Source organism: Archocentrus centrarchus, unplaced genomic scaffold (assembly GCF_007364275.1).
Source record: "Archocentrus centrarchus isolate MPI-CPG fArcCen1 unplaced genomic scaffold, fArcCen1 scaffold_57_ctg1, whole genome shotgun sequence".
NCBI lineage: Eukaryota > Metazoa > Chordata > Actinopteri > Cichliformes > Cichlidae > Archocentrus > Archocentrus centrarchus.
Window position 1 is genome coordinate 366,406 of NW_022060278.1, and position 19,938 is coordinate 386,343.

Here is a 19,938-nt window from a genome sequence, read left to right on the forward strand (position 1 = left end):
GGTACCGAACCATCGCTAGTGCTAATGGCCCGCGCTCGCTAGCAAACCAGTTCTGGTAGCTACAGCTGAAGTAAAGACAAAAATAGCAGCTGAAATTCTCAGCGAGCACAACACCCACAGACACACAGAGAGCAGTGGAGGCGTGGAAATGCATGTCAGCGACAGTTGCCACCCGTCCCGTAATGTTACGGAGCCGTATTCCACGGAGTCCCGTAACATACGGGGTTCTGTATTTTACGAGACAGGTGGCAACTCTAGTGATGATCCACTCTGTGTTAAATGAAGTCCATCGCAGCGACGGAGAGCTTTTTAGAATGTGTGCTTGTGTATACGTGAGTGATTCACACTCCAGTCCAGTAGGTGGCGGTAATGCAGTTCTATGTTGGTTTGCCAGCCCCCAATAAACCCACAAAAAAACGTCAGCACTAATGCTGCTAATGCTAGTGAGGAGCGCCGCTTACACCGAGACAGCTGAGCGCTGCAGAGTTTAAACGAAGCATCGACACAGTAAATTTGTGTCGATAAATTTTTAGAATCGATTTAATCGAGTTAATCGATGAATCGTTGCAGCCCTAATTATATGTAAGACGTCTCACTAAAATATGGGACTGAATGTGATTAAAAAGAGATGAAAAATCTATAAAAAGCAAACGCGAAAAATTACGTGCCCCATCCAGACGCTCCAGAACTTTTTGGAGCAAAGTGCACACAGCATCCTCCACACCCCTCCCTGTTCTATTGATGAATTGGAGGGGGTCTAATTTTGTCTGAGTGGCACAAAAAATTTCATTTCTCACAAGTTTCTCAAATATTTCCATTACAAGAAAAGTTAAAGCAACACCGGTACAATAATAGAGTCTTTCCAGATATGAGCAACTTTATGAAACTCAAGAGTGTCGCGATCCTGGGCCGATGGTCTGCAGTCTTGTGTTCTTTTTGCTTATGTTTTGTTATCTCTGATTATGTTTAGTTTTCATTCATGTAGGTCTTCAGTTTATTATGGTTTTGAGTTTAGTCTGGGTTTTGCATCACTGCTGTCTTGGTGTTTCAGTATCTGTTAGTTTGAGGTCTCTTGTCTATTCTATTCTTCATGTTGTGTTTAGTCTGTGGTTGTGTCTGGTTTGTTTACTTCCTGTTTTAGTTTGACAGTCTGGTGTTCCCTATGTGTCGTGTTTAGTTTTGCGTCCCTTGTTTAATTTGTTTAAGCCCCTGTGTGTGTGTTCTGTTCTCTGTTGTGTCCTCCCTCATGGAGGTGTGGTTTTGTTCCTGGTTTCCTGTTAGTTTAAGTTTTGTTACGGTGCCATTCCTCTGCATCATGTTTTAAGTTTCTCAACAATAAAGCCACCATTTAAGTTCAGTTTTGCCTCCAGAGTTCTGTCTTTTGGGTCCATCCTGCCTATTGATCTGCGCAGTTTTTAAGGAGATGTCCATTTATTTTATCTGGGCCTGGACTTTTCCACTCTTTCACCTCCTTAAATACTTTGAGCACTGATAATCTATCAATATTAATAACTGACCATTTTGGGGAGACATCCCTGTACACAGCCAGTTCTTCATTAAAATTGTGAACATTAAAACGATTGTAGAAAATTTTCAAATCATTTGCCAGCTCTAAATCAAACATACCTCCAAAAGAAATGGGACACTTCCTGGGTTGCACTCCCATAATAGTCTTAATACCCTCCCAAGCAGTGACTGTACTTTATATTTAATTTTGGCCAGCTTCGGTTCTCGTTTCACTTGCTGTTGCAACTCTCTGCTATGAACAACATCACCACGGTTGAAAGCAATGTTCCTCTGATTAATGATACTTTTCTAAGCTTTGGATACCCACAGTTTGTTATTTGGAAATGTAAAAATTTCCTTCTTTGGGATTATCAAGTCGTCACAACAATTAATGTTTTCTCTGACGGTCTCTGTAATTTCAGGCAGATTAAGACAGCAGTTTTTTTTTTCACTGTGCAAACAGAAAGGAGAGACACCGTGGTGGTGGTGGTCTTAAAATATTATCAGATTAAAGGAGAATGTACACAGATGATAGTTTGATAAGTGAATGATAATCAGGGAAATTTATAGTGTAGTTTTGTAGACAGTCTAATGTGTCACATGCAGTGTTACTAATTTCTGTTTGGTGTTTGCAGATAAATGACTGAGTGAATGTGTAAAGTGTGATCATTTCTATAACAAAGTTCTTCCTGAAGCAAGAGACAATCTAATGAACTTTTTCCTGTAAACTCAACAGCAGGTAAACCCAGAGCCACACTGACAGCACAAAGGTCAAAGGTCATACCAGCAGGGGGCAGCGTGACACTGAGCTGCTTTGTGGAGGGCTCTGCTGGCTGGAAGTTTGACTGGTTCAGACGTGATTCAGTCTCTTCTGAAGCTCAGCTCATGAGAGGAAATGAAGCAAAGAGAGATATTAGAGGAGGAGGTCTGTACCACTGCAGAGGAGGGAGAGGAGATCCAGCTTTCTTCTCTGAGGACAGCAATGAAGTCACTGTGGAGGAAACTGGTGAGTTTAGTGTTTTATTCCAAACTCTGAAAGAGCTGCACTGTTTGTCCATCTGTTCACTGAACAGTCAAAGACCATGAAAGTCAAATTCTACCTAGAAACTTTTATAATTTACTGCACAGTGAAATGACCTGGTTTTAGTTTCAGACAGATGTGAGGGGCACTTCCCAAAGTGTGACCTGCACAGACCCGTCTGCTCAGTGTCCTCCTCAGTCAGGCTGCAGAAGCACTAAACTGCTGTGACCTGAATAATTAAGCTGAGCTCTCACTGCAGTAACTTATCAGGGATATGGATGTTTAAACTTTTCATTACCAAACTGTATGAATTAGTATAACTGATAGTTGAAGAGTATCAGTAGAATTCAGCTGAGGGGCCACAGAGACTTTATTGGACAGGACTGGACCCCCGAGACTCGTCCATAACACGAACACTGATTCTCCTGTTTATGTTTTTATTTGTCTCCTAACTGGATATTTTTATGTGAACAGTTCACATTAAGCCCACTGTGACCCTGCAGCCATCCTGGACTCAGATATTCAGCGGTGAGACAGTCACTGTCAGATGTGAGATTCAGGGAGGTGGAGGAACTCAGTGGACGTATGAATGGAGTCCAGCCAAGTTAAACACACCTCCAACATCCAATGAATACAGAATCAGCAGAGCTGCTGAGTCTGACAGTGGAGGATACAGATGCAGGGGCAGAAGGAACTATTTGTTAACAGGGTGGAGTGATACCATCACACTGACTGTATCATGTAAGTTGGAGATCTTTCATCCAGATTATCTGTTTTATCTAAATAAGTAAAAATACTTTTGTGACAAAATTTTAGCTGTGTTTGCTCAATAAATGATGTTTATTATCGACATATTTCCATGCAGTTCTTTAAATTGTTCTGATTCATTTACTTGTTCTGTTCTTGTTCTAAACTGAACTGCAGATAAACCAAAGGCTGAACTGAGAGCTGATAACACAGCTGTTCCAGTAGGGGGCAGAGTGACCCTGACCTGCTCTGTGAACCCATCATCATCATCATCATCATCATCATCATCATCATCATCATCATCATCATCATCATCTGGATGGAAATACTACTGGTACAGAGATGAGAAACACTCTGAACCTCTGACCACACAAGATGCAGTTTTCCTCTCAAATGGACAAATCAGAGTCTCACAGGAAGGACTCTACAGGTGCAGAGGAGGAAGAGGAGACCCAGTTTACTACACAGAGGACAGTCAGTCAGTCAGGATTGGGAACACTGGTGAGTTTAACTTAACATACAGTCAAATTATTGTTTAATGAATAAGATGAAGACGTTATAGCTGATGGTATTTGAACCTTTTTGCCATTCATGTGCATAAAACAACAGAGTGGAGTGATTCAGTCACACTGACAGTTTCTGACAGTAAATAGAGTCAAAGCTCCTTTAACCTGAGAATATAAACATTGTTACATGTTGAGATTTGAGATATTTTAGATGTTTACATAGTCTCACTCTTTAAGTTCATAATACTTGGGATTGTTGCCCCCTGGCCATGGGATGGGTGTGTTCCTAAATCCAGTTCCTGCAGCATTTACCCCCCCGGGGGTGTGTGTGTGTGTGTGTGTGTGTAATGCTCCACCTAGTGACACCTCTAAGTAAGGTCCTGGGATGGTACATGTAGAGTACAGTGAGATTATCACTGAATCTCTGACACATAAATCAGAAAGAATTACTGTGGTGTCCATTTCTAATCTTATTTACAACATGAACTGAACTGTAGTCCCATAAATTATGAATTGTCTTTTTAATCCACAATTATGTCTTAAACACACATTTTAAACCCTGAACATTGAGAGAAAATCTTTATTGAACAGATGAACCCCGTCCTGTCCTCACTGTGTCTCCATCATGGCTGAGTCCTGGAGCCTCAGTAACTCTGAACTGTGAGGTTGAACATCCGTCTGCAGGATGGAGCTTCTACTGGTATAAAGCTGTTCCTGATCTATCAGAGAAATCCTACAGTTATGAGCTGCTACCTGATGGCAGTGGGACTGCACAGGACTCCTACATCATTGATGGACAGACACACACAGCAGGATATGTGTGTAGAGCTGGAAGAGGAGACCCAGAGTATCACACTGATCACAGTGAACCAAAGTTTGTCTGCTCTGCAGGTCAGTGTGTCTGATAATAATCTCAGTGTCAGTAATCAGGTCACATATCTTGGATGTCTTATTACAGATCACATGACATTTACAGAGTGAAGATTTCTGTGTGCAGAGCTGCTGTACACCTCTGTATTCTGCACACTGTGGACAAACTATACAAAAGCAAGTTTACAGAAACTTCAAGCAGCTTCTAATGAAGCCATGAGATTATTACTGAGGAGACCCAGAAGGTTCAGTGCAGTGAAATGTTTGCAGCTGCAGGAGTCACTGCATTTAAAGCTGTATTAACAAATCTACTTTATGAATTTATTTGCAATTATTTTGGGTTTAACAAGTATGAGATTTAATACCAACACTGAGGAGACATCAGTGCAGCTGTCTCTCTGTAGGAAAATTATCTCTCTGTTTTTTCCCCTTAAATTCTGGACTGTTGAGTCTGTAATGTGTAAAGACTGATTGAGTTTTCAAGTTAAAAATGATCGTTTGACAAAATTAACACTGATTGAAATATGAGCAGAAAAAGCTTCAAACAAATGAACATTTTCACTGTGATATTTTAATCCTAACATCTGTGAGCTTTGTCTCCTCCCTGCATGTTTCCAGATGTTCATTCAGCAGCGTCTCTCACAGTGAGTCCTGACAGAGTGCAACACTTCACCTCTGACTCTGTCTCACTGACCTGTGAGGGAAACTCTGCTGAGTGGAGAGTGAAGAAGTTCACTGAGGACGGCCGACTGAACTCTGACTGTAGGACAATGACTGGATCCACATGTAACATCAACACATCACAGTCAGATACTGCAGTGTACTGGTGTGAGTCTGGATCAGGAGAGTTCAGCAGTGCAGTCAACATCACTGTACAGGGTATGTTATTATACATTTTCTTCTTGTATTTCATTGATTTAGAAACATGAGCTTTGCTGTGTGTGAAGTGGCAAAACAAACACAAATGACAATTAGTTTAATTTTATGCGTCTCACCAAAGCAGCATAATATTCTTGGTTGTTGGTCTCATTTCACTTGACATTTATAAAGCAGTTTATAAATGTTTATTTTGCAATAAACTGCTAAGAAGCTCAAGATGTGTCATCAGAGTGTATCATGTAAAAAGGTGCAGTTGTATCAAAGGTTCTGCTGTATGTGAGTTCTCCTCAGTGCAGAGCCAGTCAGGGAGTTCAGAGCAGCAAACTTTCTTTATTTTACCTGCACTGTGCACAGCTCCATGAACTACTCTGCCCCACCTCTCCTCCTGCAGCTGTGCTCAAACCACACCTCACTGCTGCAGCAGCCTCATATAAAAATGAATATAATAATCTAATTTAGTCCCATAGTGCATCCTGGTGTCAGGTGTTCACCAGGTAAGTGACACACATGCACACCTGACCACCCACCACCTTCTTCCATCGCTCTGTGGTCAGCATGGTCACTCTGACTGGTTTGCAGCTTTGCAGTCCCAAACACAGCAAACTGTGTATTCTGACTCCTTTCTATCAGAACCAGCATGAACTTATTCAGCATCAGATCACACGGGCCAGCCTTCACTCCCCACATGCATCAATGACCCTGTTGGTTCATCACTTTTGAAAGATACTGCAGATCAAGAACAGCCGACAAGACCTGCAGTTTCAGAGATGCTCTGACCCATTTTCAGTTGCTGCCTAATACGTCCCACCCACTAACAGATGAAGAGATAATCAGTGTTATTCACTTCACCTGTCAGTGGTCATAATGTTAAATCCTCATTAACTCAGTACTTTAACTTCTCACCTGTTGCTGCAACTCATCATCTTCACAGTCACATTGTAAATCTGAACTGTGCAGCACATTTACTGAGGAGGCTGTATAGCACTACTGTGACTCAATGAATGGAGCATTTGTTGTGCTTCAGTCTTGTTGCAGCAACAATAACCCAGACCTTAAGAGGAAGTCAAAGACTTTATCACACATACAGAAGTTTTTAAATATTCAAGATCAGATATTAGATCTTCATGATGAAAAACATTTGTTCAATCTGTTCTTATTATTGTGTGTCAGCTTTTTCTAAAAGTCTGCACCAGCTGATCTGACTGAAACAACTGTGTTTGATTGTGTCACAGATGATCCTGATGCTCCTATCCTGGTGAGTCCTGTTCATCCTGTGACTGAAGGAGCTTCTGTTAGTCTGAGCTGCAGTTTGAGGACACAAAAAATACTTTCCAATGTGTTTTTCTACCACAATGACAAACTTATTCAAAGTGATACCCGAGAGGAGCTGAAGATCTCTGCAGTGTCAAAGTCTGATGAAGGTTTCTACAAGTGTGAATACTCAGGAAGAGAGTCACCACAGAGCTGGATGTTAGTTAAAGGTGAGCAGGATCAAAGCAGGTTTTACTTTGATTTATTGTAGATTGATTATTCTTATTCATGTACCTCATTTATTTTGTGATGTACTGCAACCGTGTGCTTGTTTTTCCAGATTAAGGATTTAATATTCAAAGTTTTTTTTTTTTTTTAAATTAAAGCACTTTGTAAATTCAGTTCAGTTTATGTTTATTAATACTGAACATTTCTTATTTACAGCAGCTGAGAGCTCTTCATTTCTGATGATTGTTCGACTAACTTTTGGATTCATCATTATTTTCCTCCTGCTCTTGTTGTGTTGCTGCAGACGGTCCAAAGGTGGGACTTCATTAAACTCACAGATGGATCATAAGGTCCTGAAGTGGAAATGAGTTACAGCAGAATAAAACACACAATCGTGTGAAAGCAAATGTCTTCTTTCCATTTTTAATAAAGGTCCTGCTAATGAGCAGACGGTGAATCAGGATGAACATCAGCAGCAAGTGTACTCCTCTCTTCTTCATGGTTAGTTTTTCATCTACTTTAAAATATTCTGATGCTCTTTGCATCCAGACTGTAATTATTACATCTGCTGCAGTTTGAACTCTGTTGAAGGAAACAAGAATACTTGTTTGAAACTGTGTTTAAATTAGTATCACAGACATGAGGTGACTGATTTTCTCTGACCTGTAGGTGATCGTTGTGTCTATGAGACAATCAGAGGCTCTGAAAACACTGAAAATGGTAAAGTACACACTTTCATTAATACAGAGTTTGTGGAAGCTGGATGATTATACAATAACTGTGTTTAACATTAAAGTCAATAAGATGATTATTTTATATATTATATCTGTGATTCAGCTCAAAGTCATTAACAAGACGAGTGAGTGCACAAACTCTGAGATTTGAAATGTAAAATCTACATTGTTAATTATTCTGACTGATAATAAATGCAAACAGAGGGTGTTTGTTTTTAAATGCTTTCATTTGATCACCTCAACAGGACAACGTGGTGACCCAGAGGAGAGCTCTGACTACTATAATGTGAATCCAAATTCAGCCACAGCTCTAAAATCTTAACAGCAGCTCTTTAGCTGTTTTTATCTTTTTCTCTTTAAAGGAACTTAAAAACTTGACGTCACTTTGAGTGAAAAGGAGCAGATTTTTCATTCAAAGCAATGATCCTGATAGCCTGAGTTTATATTTCCTTCAGAAAGAATCCCTCAGTGTGTTTCACTCATTTCTTATTAGTCATAATATTAATGAACTTTAATGTGCTGTAGATCTGTTTTTATGGTGAACCCCAAGTTGCTCTCTGATGCAAGCATTGGAGAATGAATGTGTGTGTGAATGTTAGACATTTACAGCTTAGTTACTCATATTCATTGTTTGAATATGGGTTGTATACATGTTGTTGTAAACGTGTTGTATAAACGCTTTGAGTGCTCAGAGTAGAAAAGTGTTATATAAGAACTAATCCATTTAACTATTTCTTTAATTTTGTCATATCATAAATTTCTTTCTTGGAAACACTTTGTAACTTTGTTAAGAAAAGTGTTCTATAAATGTTGTGTTGTGTTGTTGTTGTTGTGTGTCAGAGTGAGCACATTTACAGCAGTTCAGTGTTGTGCATGAATCCACTGAAAGAGAGCGTTCATTTAAAGGCACTCATTGTTACTTAAACAGCTCAGAGGTTGTTGTTGAGTTGTTTTGTGTTCTCACACATGATGCCAAAAACAAGTGTTACAAAAAGAGCAGAAAGAAAACTCCAAAAGCAACACACACACACACACACACACACACACACACACACACACACACACACACACACACACACACACACACACACACACACACACACAGTGTAAGAAGAGCTGCACACATGAAAATTTCAGCAGTGAGTTCATATCAACCGTAAATATTTCTGCAATCACCACAATTTTTGTCTCCACTGATAAAAAACACACCTCTCAAATATAATCACTGGACTGTGTTTAGAGCTGGTAACCAACAGAGGGCGCAATTTAGTCATAGTCCAAATGATTCATCTGTTTGGCTGGGTGTTAAATATTTCCCAGAGCTGTGATGATGAAGGTTAAAGACTTTGACTTCAGAGGTTGTCATTTACCACAGCGTGTTGCAGAAGCTAAATAATCCCCGTCTGTTGTTTGTAGCTCTTCACAACAGTTTCATTCATCCAGAGAAAGAATCAACCCCTCTGTGACAGTAAAAGGTGGCCATGAGTATAAAATGAAGGTGTGTGTATCAGAGGAGGGAAAACGTGTTTTTAGAACCAGAGTAATGTGGTGATATTTTTGTTTCATGTGGTTTATGTATTTATGAATAAAAACACTTTCTTTATGTCAGTTTTATCTGACAAATATTTTGGACTGTGTGAGTTTTTTCTGTTATTATGGACTTGTTATAGTGGTGTAATACCCAGAATGGCCTGTCAGAGGCAGTGGGGCGATCATACCTGGAGCCCTTTTATTTACAGACTCTCTTCATTCAGCTTAAACAACAAAAAGTGTGTGTGCTGGGTGTGTGGGGCCCTTTGTAATGCTGGTGGCCCTTTTCCTGCATCTGGAGGTGTAAATGTCTGTGGTGGTGGAGAAGCTGACTCCAACAGTCCAACAGTGCAGACTTCACCACTCTCTGCAGAGCTTTCCTCTTTGCTGCAGAGCAGCTTCAATGCCACACAGTGATGCAGGAGTACAGGACGCTCTCCACCACACATCTGTAGAATGAGGAGAGGACTGAACTTCCAAGTCCAGCACGCCTCAGCCTCTTGAGGAAGTAGAGAAGTTGGTGTGCCTTCCTGACCAGACTGGAAGTCTTGTTGCCCCAGGTGAGGTTGTTACTTAGGTTTACGCCCAACTATTTGAAGCCGGAGACCACTTTCCACCATTTCTGTGGGATATTGTGTGTCCTGTTGTATCACCTTTCTAATTTTCCTAAGTTTTCATCCATGGATTACAGCTGACATGTTTCCTTTATTTTCTGTCTCTTATTACGACAGTTGGGGTGAAGATGGGTCTGCAGGGGAAGGTCAGCCCCTTGCAGGCCAAAGAAGTGAGACAGTTAAAAAAAATTAAAAACTGCAAAGTATGGAATAAGTTAATAAACTTCCATCCATTCACCCATCCATCCATCCATCTTCTTCTGGGGCAGCAGTCTAAGCAGAGAACTCTAGACTTCCCTCTTCCCAGTTGTTGGGAATTATTTTTATTACTTTGATATTTCTCATTTATATTTAAGGCCTTGGTGGGATTCAGGTACATCTTTGGTTCACATGACATTGCCACCTCGTGGTGTATTTTAGGTAACTTTATGACAGTGGGCCTCCCAAAAGTTGAGCTCTGCAGATCTGCCAGAGCTGTTGTAAACTACTGGGTACTCTGGGGACGTGTGTTTCTTTCCTGCGAAGAAAGTTAGCAGAGCCCCAAAATGTGATTGGCTGGGGTTCAAGTTTCGGGGAGGGGGTGACAATTTATGAAAATTGAGAGGGATGAAAGGAGAGTGGGCAGTTACCATCTTCAGGTTATAAAATGATGCTCTTTGTCTCTCTCTCTTGTTCTGCTCTTCTTCTTCTCTTCCTGTCTCTGCATCTTTCTCGGTTTCTCTCTTCCCTTTTCTCTTCTTCTTTCTCCTCTCCTCTTTGTGTGTGTGTGAGTATTCTTGTCTTAATTCTGTTACTGTCTGTGTTTTGTGTAACCAATATGTCTAATAAACAGCCTGCATTGGAGCCTGCTCATCCCTGTGATTTTTCTTTTGGAAACTTTAGTTTTAATTGAGTCTTATACAGGATTGAATCTACTTCATTTCGGCCATAAAGGAACAAATCACGATCCAACACAGCCACCTCCTCCAGTTTATCTGGGTGACCCCAAAGCGTCCCCAGAGAGATATAATCTCTTCAGTATGTCCTGGGTCTGCCCTGGGGCCTCCTCCCAGTAGGACATGCCCAGAACACCTCACTCAGGAGGTGTCCAGGAGGCATCCTAGTCAGATGACTGAACCACCTGACCTGGCTCCTTTTGATGTGTAGGAGTAGTAGCTCTACTCTGAGCCCCTCCTGAATGGCTGCAGTCCTCAACCAATCTCTAAGGGAGGGGCCAACCACCCTTCAGACAAAGCTAATTTCCATCGCTTGTATCTGCGGTCACGTCGTTCAGCTACTACCCGTAGCTCGTGACCATAGGTGAGGGTAGGGACGTAGATCAGTCAGTAAATTGAAAGCTGTGTTTTTATGCTCAGCACTCACTTCACCAGGACAGATCAGTGCAGTGCAGACACTGAACTGACCCAGCTGAAATTCTCCTGCTCCTCATTTACTCGTGAACAAGACCCAGAGATACTTAAACTTAGGGCAGCAACTCATCCCTGACCTAGAGTGGGCACTCCATCCTTTTCCAGCTGAAGACCATGGCCTCAGACTGGAGGTGCTCATTCTCATTCCTGCTGTGTCACACTCGGCGGTGAACTGCTCCAGTTCAAGCTGGAGGTCACCACCTAATGAAGCCAACAGGACCACATCATCTGCAAAAAGCAGAGATGAGATTCTGAGGCCAACAAGCTGGAAGCCTTCTGTCACTTGACTACGCCTAGAAATTCTGTCCATAAAAATTACAGAATCGGTGACAAAGGGCAGCCCTGGCACAGTCCAGCACCCATTGGAAACTGTCAGCAATGTGGACCAAGCCACCAGGAGACACAGCCGAATGCTTTCTCCAAGTCCACCAAATGCACTTAAACTGGTTGGCCAAGCTTCCACACACACTCAAATATCTTTGAGAGGATTCAAAGCTGGTCCAGGGTCCAACAACCAGGTCAAAAACTGCATTGTTTCTCCTCAATCTGATGGTCCATTAACGGACCATCCTCTCCTTTCCAGCACCCTGGCATAGACTTTCCTGGGAAGGCTGAAGAGTGTGATCCCCTGGTAGTTTGAGCACACTCTCCAGTCCCCATTCTTAAAGGGGACAAATCATGAGGATGAACTTCTGTAGCACAAGACTAGATTGTTGTCATGGCCTGGGCAGGCTCAGGGCTTTTGTTTCTTTTCCTTCTCCTCTCACCAGTTTTTTTTTTTGTTCTTTTTCTCTATACAGGTGGGCAGATGAGTCCCTGGGTCCACGCCTGGGTGTGGCTGTCTCTCTAATTGCCTTCCATACCTGTTCGTAATCTCCTCCTCATCATCATCCAGGTTATTCAGTGGCTGGAAGGACTGCAGATCTCCACCAGATCGTTACACCTCCCATGGTGGTAATTAGACTCTCCATGTTTGCATCTCAGTTCTCTGCATTTGTTAATTTCATCTCTCTGTCTGCCTTCTAGTTGCCTGCTCTGAGCTCACTCTGTGAACCTGATTTCTGATTTACCTGCATTCCCAAAAGGTGCCACTCAAGCCTCCTGTCACACTCACATACCTGCCACTCCCCACTCATTTCCCCCTGCTGGATACCTGCCTCTCGACCCAGAACCTATCCAACGATTCACGTCCGGCTAATCCAAAAATCTCCACTGTACCAATAACCAGTTTCCTCTTCTGTGCCACCCTCCAGTCCCCAGAACTCTTCATTAACTTCCTCAATAAAACTTTAAAAACTGCTGTCAGTGAGCTCAGTGTGTCTTTGTGCTAATATGACAACTGTTTTTGACCTGTTTGTCCATTGATTAAATCTCTTAAAAGACTTTGCAAATGAATAAACCTGTATACGTTTTATTAATGTAAAACTTTTAACACACTTACAAAATAAAAAAATAATAGAAATCAGACCTGCACAGGTACACAGTGATAGGTTTTCATTAAGCAGTAATGTGAAGCAATAATAGAAGATCAAACTGCAAACTTGAAAATACAGAGTAATATCTTTGTTCTTCTGAGCAGCCTGCACTGCCTACATGTGTGTTAAAGACTGTTGCTGGTTACTCTCTATTCTCCCTCAGGTTTATTTTTATCTTCTAAAAAAACTCATGATTTCTGTCTGAGCCACCAAGCAAAGAGGAAATGCAGCCTGTGGTTTCAGCCAAAAGTCTTCCTTTGGCAGATGTCTTGTTTTACTATGTCATCAGCACAGAGCAGAGTTAACAAGGAACACAGACAAAGAGCACAGTGGGAATTTCACTTTGCTCTCTGTTTGCATGGCACATTTTTATGTTATCTGTCTGTACTGGAATAATAGTAATAATTATCACTGCTACATTTAAGTATGCATGACCCTGTATGAAAACAGGTTAAAAATAGAGTCACTGTGGTGATGACACATGCTGGACTACAGTAAAAAAAACTATGAGCATCAAGAGAAACTGTGAAAAGTTGTTTTCTCACGCTCAGAAACAGCTGCGTTTAAAAGACTGTGCATGAAAATGCTGTTAATGCCCCCCCCCACACACACACACACACAGACAGACACATGACAGATATGTGCATTACTCACAGACTTGGCTAACCAATTGAAGAGATATTCCGGAGAGATAGAAGCCAGAAGAATAAACCAGATGTTCTCCACTGAACCACTCCAGGTGTACTCGTGTAATCTAAGTGGCAGAAACAACACCCCACCAATGCCCCATCAACGCTGGAGACGGAGTAAGAATGCAAAACACAACACCATTGCTCAGTGGTTAGTGGATCTAAGAACAGACCACAGCAACCTCCCTGAACAGGATCCAGTAAGTATGACAGTGGCAGACATCCAAAAAAGTGTCTTACATATGAAGAATCAGACAGCACCAGGCCCTGACATGATTCACACCTAATGGCAAAAGAAGCCGACTGCAGAAATGAAGCACGTGCTAAAAGCTAAGACACACCTGGAATGGCTGACTGAAGGCAGACTGTCCTGATCCCCAAGGATCTGCAGAAGGGACCGGTCCCATCCAACTACTGGCCAATAACTTTAAACCAATTTCACAATTGACCATCAAGTGTGGGATTTACCAAGGAGATGCTCCTTACCCACTGCTGTTTTGCATAGACCTGAACCTCCTAGGCTAGATCATCAACAACTGGTTACGGATACCAGCTATTGAACGGAGCAAACATCAGCCACCTCCTCTACATGGATGACATCAAGCTGTACGCCAGGAGTAAACAAGACATTGATTCACTGATCCACACCACTAGGATCGAACATCATTCAGACTGGAAAAGTGAAGTCAGATGTTAGCAAAGAGAAGGAAGGTAGTCAGAACCGAGGGGATTGTACTACCAGAAGGCAACATTGCAGACATTGAGGACAGCTAAAAGTGCCTTGGAATCCCGGCTAATGGGAACAATGAAGAGGCTGCTAGGAAAACTGCAACCGCCAAGTACATGCAGAGAGTAAGGCAAGTCCCGAAGAGTCAACTGAATGGGAAGAACAAGATCTGGGCAATCAACACCTACACCTTGCCAGTTGTCAGATACTCTGCTGGGATAATAAACTGGCCAAAGGAGGAAATAGAAGCCACTAACATCAAGACAAGAAAGCTCCTTACCATCCATGGAGGGTTTCAGTTCTTAGGTGACACAAAATTACAGTATACAACAAAAAAGCAGTTAATTAAAATTATGGTGATACGTTGCATTAGTGTCAATGTGCAGTTTCAGGTGCAATTGCTTTGGTTGCCAGCAGATTGTGACTGTTGCCTGTAGTTTTTCATGTTTGTCTGCACATAACAATTAGTACCAAGGAGAAAGATAAAAGTTAGACCTTTTGAAAACTTGATTGCAGGGCTGAGAACTTTTACTTTGAAGGAGGACCTTCTCCACTTCCTGTTTGCGTCCAAGTTTTCAAGTTTTAATACAGCTCAGTGAGCAGTGTTTGTAGACAAGTCAATCACTATATAAACTACTGGCAAGTGCAGCAATATGCTAGCAACTGTGATATATTCTAGTGAGCACTTGGTGCTCGATTATGTTGGACTGTCAAGATCACTATGTTCTGATATTGATTACTAATGTTGAGATACCAAGTATAAGAGTTGTACTACATCCTCGCCTCTGTGAATGATTGTTAAGGTTATACACGACCCTCACCAAGTACATAGTGAGTACAAAGACTACAAAGGCAACCAAAGCAATCACAAGGAGGTTTTTGCCAACCAATTGGGCAACACAAGTTTTTTCTAGCAGCGGGTGGTTTCCAGGGGGTCCCTGACAGGTCTGTAGGCCTGTGTGACTGCAACATTAGCAATCATTTTCCCAGCAACCTCCATCAATAAATCTTTTCCTGATGACCAGTGGTTGCCAGATGGTTGCAGACCAGTCTCTAGCCCCAGATACACAGTCTCCTTGATCCTACATTGTCACCATGAATGCCACACACCCAAAATGGAGGACAAGTTAACCCTATAACGCCACCAATCGCCACTGAAGCACCCGTTACGTGTCCTTACCTGCAGTGAACAGCTGTTTAAGGCTGAGTGTATCATCGTTTCTGTTTCTGAAAGCTGAGAAAATGCACTTCACACACAATCTGGAATCATCATGGTAATTGCCGCCGGAAGTCCTTGAACAGCAGCAATTTTTAAGTACGTTGTGTCACAGTTGAGACTTTCTGCGTTATAGGGTTAATATCATGTTGTTAGTGATCACATGTCTGCAACACCTCAATACAATCAGGCTTCAACTAGAGGAGTTAGCCCCTTCTGGCCATTATGAACAATGCAGGCTTGAATAAAGCATCAATATTAATCCATTTGAGCTGTGAGGATTGTCAACATCATGTAAAAATGTTGTTCTGTTGTGTTACATTTGTGTAAAGAGATCATCAAAGTACATCATTGTACACCATTTAAAATCCAGCAAGTTATTTCTTATTTCGACCTGCTGATGAATCGACTCACATACTTGTCTTCAGCTCAAACACCATGACAAGAAGGGTCGCTTTGAAAAAAAGATGCATGTGTAATGGAAAATACTGTGTGAATATTTCTGTGTGGTGTAACTGTGGTGACCACTTAGCTGCAGGCTTATCTGTACCATCTCTGCACTTTAAAAATAACAACAATGACCTCATTGTTTCTTCATCAGCCTGCAGAACTAAAATGAGGAAGAACAACTGAAGCTAAATGTGTGCTGCCTTCCAGGTAACATGTTTCAGCCCTGATAGCTGACAGCAGAGAGAGCTCAGCTTGTTGTTCTCACACTGCTGCAGACATGAAAAATACCATTAATGTCTTCATGGAATCCAGTCACTTTATTAAATAACGTCTGCTCACATAAACTGTGCTTTAATTACCAAATTAGCCATTTATACTTATTCAACTAAAAAAAACCCACTTCTACAAACACATTAGCTTCTTCCTATCAAACCTCTTTATTATAAAGAGATATAAAACTGGTTCCACATAAATTCTGTTATCTGGCCTCTGTTTTTGAGCTTCTACAACCAGTTTACTAAATTATTATTATTTTGTTATTTTAAATAAACAATTACAAACTATAATTGAAAATAATGAATGCATCTCGTAATCTTTTAGAGATAATTCAGTCATATTGTAGATACACACCACAGTTTTTCTGATGTATTCTGTATACTTACAGAATACATACAGTATTCTGTATACTATCTACTTCACACACTGCATGGTTAAAATCAGGAAGTAGCCAGATTCCAGCTGATCTTGTTGGTCCCAATTTAAAGTTGGTGCCTCCAGTCTGGAACCAATGACCATCTGTCACTGTGAGCTTACACACTCAAAAACACAGAAGACAATGAACAGCACTGGGAGGAAGAAACACAACACACAATAAAACATGACCTGGGTCATAATAGGGGTCATGTAGACAGCGCCAAACTGCATGAAATGTTGGGCAAATCTAGACCGTGCACTGTGGGACTCACATGGAGTGGGCTGCCCACACTAAGCATGAGGGAAGTGGGTGCAGCTGGAAAACACAGGTGAACAAAATAACACTAATGACACAGAGGAAGCAAACTAGAACACAACACACAGGGAAAAGAATATCAAAATAAAACAGGAAGTAAGAAAGAAAGAGAGACACAGACTAGACACTACACACTGGAAACACTGGAGAACTAGAAATCAAAACAGGTCTGCATCCTGACTCCATGTGGAAAATAATTTCCAGAGACTGAAAAATCTGATTGTTGATCAGAAAGACAGAAAATGAAGCTATCACTGAGGGTGGGGGTTCTTGGATGGTTCACACAGTGTAAAGGACATTGCATCACATCAACCACACAACTAAAATTTGCTGAAGAAGATAAGAGGAAGCTTGATGAATACTGGGAGCTCACTTTGGTCACTGAGAACAAATAAATGTGTTCCAATGGAGTCCAGAACAGGACTGTGAGTGCAGAGTCCTGGAGGTCCTGGAGGTGTGATGACAAAGAGCTGAGAGAAATATGTTAGAGAGATGACATTTATAGATGGCACCATGAATAATTATCAATTTACCAAAACACTGGCTGAGAAGATGACGTTCAGTCAGCAGAAACCTGCAGAAGAAGAAAATTTACAATCGCGACCCACAGGACACGACAAAAAAGACTAAAACTATGAGCTGCAAAGTCTGTCACCTGACTTGAAGCAACACAACACATTTGTACATTTTAGAGAAAAGTAACAGCAAAACACAAGAAACACACTGGTGTGTTTGGGGTGGACAGGAAATGTGAACACGTCACCAACTGCTGCGGTCAAAGCTACAGGAGCTGTTTGAGGTTGGTGTGAAAGGAAGGAAGCACAGAGAGGTGATAGAAGAAGAAGTCAGAGTCAAACTCTGGTCTCATCCATACTCAGTGCAGCTTCTCTTTCTTCTGCATTTATTATTCACACAGTGAAACACTTTGAGCTCAGCTGTGGGTCAGAGTGCAGCAGGGCTGGACGTGAGGATGAAGCACATTTTACTCTGCATGACGGGGTTATTCTGTAAGTCCACTTCTGACTCTCTTTGTTTCAGCAGCACCGATTAACAGCATTTTCCCTCCACTGTGAGAATTACAGTGTATCACTGCTTTAACCTGCTTCTCTGAGAACTTCAAGCATACTTGTGATTCTCAGCACTGATGAAACTAAATGTTGGCTGGTGCTTTGGCTCAGTTCAAACTGGAACATTGAGTTAGATACGCTGCTGCTTTCTGCACCAGTTACAGTCACTGCACACTGTATTAATGTTGTTGAACTTATTGTGTTCATTGCTCTGAAAATGGACTTTGATATTTGAAATATTTCATTGTGAAGGTTTTTTCCTGTGAGCCTGTCTAACAACTAATGTTCCAGGAACACAGAAATGTGGTGCTGAGCTGTTACTGTGTGAAAACTGACCTTAAAAAGCTTCAGTTTAGATTCATGTTGATTTGAATTTTGTAAGTTGTTTAATATCTGATGAGGTTTCTTCATTATTTCAGTGCTCAGTACACTCATCTATGGAAATGCTGAAGGTGAGAAATATTTTTATTCCTGTTTATATAATGTGTGCAGCAACCAGAGGTCAGTCAGTCACAGTCCTGCCTGAAGATTTTAATAATGAGTCCTATTATGAATTCTCACACTTACAGTTCATTAAAGTGTTGAGGTGTCTATCTACCTCTGTATGAATGTGAAGGCACCTCTAAGAGCCGTGAAAGTCTTCACACACACATGGGTAACAAATGAAAATAACTATATCATGTATCATATACACAGCTTCACTGCAGCGTGACAAGTGTGGGGACTAAACTGAAAGAATGGACACAGTTCTCCAGAAATATTCCCCCATTTGATGTTTTGATGATAACAGTTGAAATTAGAAGCTGTTTAATATGAAACTCCAAACTTCACTGACTTTCAGCTGTGTTGGATATTTTTACTGGAAATCTGTTCACTGTAATTTACATCAAATACTTTGAGTTTATTCATTCAGTATTTCTAACGTCATCATTTATCTAAGTGTTTCTGCAGAGTTACTAATTTCTGTTGTTGGTAGCTACATTTCATAACTCTCATAAGGTTCAAAGTCTTTTATTGAAAATTACACATTGGCAGTGTTGGCCCCTCCTTTTCAAGACCTCTGCACTTCTTCCCTGCGTGCTGTCAATCAAGCTCTGGGCCAAATCCTGACTGACAGCAATGTAATCACTTTTTTTTTTGTTTTTTTGTTATTTTTTAACTTTTATTAAATAAATTTCAAAAACAAAACAGTAACAGTATAAAAACAACTTTAGAATATTAACTCTTGTGGAGGATAACAAGCTAGGAGGTATGCAATAATAAGCAAATGAATAATAAAACTGAGGAAAAGGACCATACAAATACAGACCTAACCCTTATGCCCTCCTCTGATTTTGCACCCTCTGGACACCTTTGTGGCAAAAATGTACACGCACCTTAAAACTGCTATAAAATCATCATACATCAATTTTTTTTAACTTTTTTTTCATAAATCACTTAATTAACTTCAGATCTACTCAAAAATACCAAACATTAAATAATTTTCAGCATTTTAACCCTTTAAATGCCAGTTTAATTACATGAATTAGTAATTATTTATTTATAAAAACCCATATGAATGCAATTATTTTCCATATAACAAATAATAAATGGATCGTGCATTGGTGGTGATTAGAGCCTTGGATATGTCAAAGACTAGGAACAAAATTATTTTGATTGCATTCTTATTTTTTTATGTAGTGCCAGATTTCAAATTTTGCACCCTCTGGACACCTTCATGGCCAAAAATGCCTCATTGACTTCCATAGAAACCACAGTTTTTGATCTCACTGCAGTATAAAATCATGCATTCTGTAATGTTAGCATTTCATTTTGAAGAAAAGTAGTGATATTTGACATTTTGACTGTATTCCATTAGATTCAGTCATTTTATGGAGCCATGTGAATACCAAGGGACCCCTAAGTGTGTGTGTGTGTGTGTGCGCGCGCGCGCGCGCGCTCGCACGTGCATGTGCATGTGCAGGAGAGAGAATGAGTGTGTGAGTCTGTAAGCACACACAAAAATGCCCT

At 40.9% G+C, this 19,938-nt stretch overlaps 1 long non-coding RNA gene and 1 pseudogene across 1 annotated transcript; both read left to right on the forward strand.

The window, feature by feature from the left end:
* Positions 1-2,309: 2,309 nt before the first annotated feature.
* Positions 2,310-19,938, forward strand: part of LOC115777559 (obscurin-like) — a 698,358-nt pseudogene continuing 680,729 nt past the window's right edge.
* On the forward strand, positions 7,437-8,207 carry LOC115777588 (uncharacterized). Its single transcript, XR_004019655.1, has 3 exons — positions 7,437-7,509; positions 7,678-7,728; positions 7,988-8,207. It is a non-coding gene; the product is annotated as an uncharacterized LOC115777588 (long non-coding RNA).